This window comes from Phalaenopsis equestris, unplaced genomic scaffold (assembly GCF_001263595.1).
Source record: "Phalaenopsis equestris unplaced genomic scaffold, ASM126359v1 Scaffold000241, whole genome shotgun sequence".
NCBI classification, from domain to species: domain Eukaryota; kingdom Viridiplantae; phylum Streptophyta; class Magnoliopsida; order Asparagales; family Orchidaceae; genus Phalaenopsis; species Phalaenopsis equestris.
In genome coordinates this window covers 12,209-13,577 of record NW_018164683.1, presented here as the reverse complement: position 1 = coordinate 13,577, position 1,369 = coordinate 12,209, and positions in this window count along the sequence as shown.

Genomic DNA, 1,369 nt, shown 5'->3' with positions numbered 1-1,369 from the left:
AGTTCTCTAGATCATAAATCACAGTGGAGATCAAAAGTCAAGTCATTTAAATTTTTATATTTTTTAAAATTAATTATCTTAGTGATTTAGTATTTGAAAAATTTAAGGATGTTTTAAATGACTTGACACATGAAATTATTTTCAAAGGTTTCTCTAATTATGGTAGACCTTCGAAAATTTTCTTGGGATTTAATAACCAATATGCTAATTTCCATGATTATTTTAAGGAAATGATGTGAAATAAATTGAAAAATATGGATCTCTATATAGGAACCTCCTTTGACTTTGGAAAAATCAGAGAATATTCCTCCTTACAGAGGCTACAACATGTCAAAATTTCAAGCTAAGGTGATGTGTCAATGTGCATGGAGAAACAAATGATTCAAAATAGTGTATGATTAATTAAAAATATTTTATGCATTAAATGGACTTGAAAATTATTCCACATTATTCTCCTCTATTCACTGAGCAAGTGGGTATTTTTATTTTATTTTTGTGATTTTTCTACACAAATTTATGTATTTTCTAAGTTAAGGGTATTTAAATAAATAGGAAAAGCCCTATTTATCTATTTAAATAGCGTGTGCTGACTAGATCTTAGGCAGCTCCAAAGGCATGCGTGGCGTGCTCTGGTGGACGCTGCCGTCCACGTAGCTTGCTGACTCGGCCCACTATTTACGTCCTGAAGTGCTGTCTGGCGCGATCTCCCCCGCACGTCATCGTCTCCGATAGCCTAGCCTGAGAACCGTCCATCTTCTAACCATAAGATCTCTCTCATTTCTTATCCAAATTGGATGAATTTTTTTTAAAAACTCATCTAGACTAGACAAACACATCCATAAGGTGGTCAAGCCATCAAATTAACTCTAAGAAAATGGAGAATCAAAAGAGGCTCGGGAGGGAGGGAGATTTTATACCTTTGCTATGAGAAGTGAAGCTTCGATCAGAGTCTTGACACATTTGTTATGATCCAAGGAGGCCAGGGATTAAGTCTTGGTCTTGGTGTAAGGCCTAGGTATGATTTCGATCACGGCCGGATTTGGGTGTTGGTCTAGAGCTATGGTAGAGGCTCTGTGAGAGGGGAATTTGATGGGGCTTAAGCCTCTTCCTCTGCTGTGAAGGTGTGAGTGAAGTTAATTTGAGTTTGGTGGACTGTGGAGGTGTATTGGGTTATGTCCTGGTTTCCAGCAGGGTTTCGAGCTCAAAATTGGGCTCCGGCAATGGGAATGGGTGAGGGGAAGTGGTTGGATTACACTGAGGGAATCTTAGGGAAGCTCTGTGTGAAGTTTGGCAGGGAATCTCTGTGTGAAGTGTGGAGAGGCCTCTTTAAGAAAATTTTAGCACACCTCCCATGGCTGGGGGAGGGGAG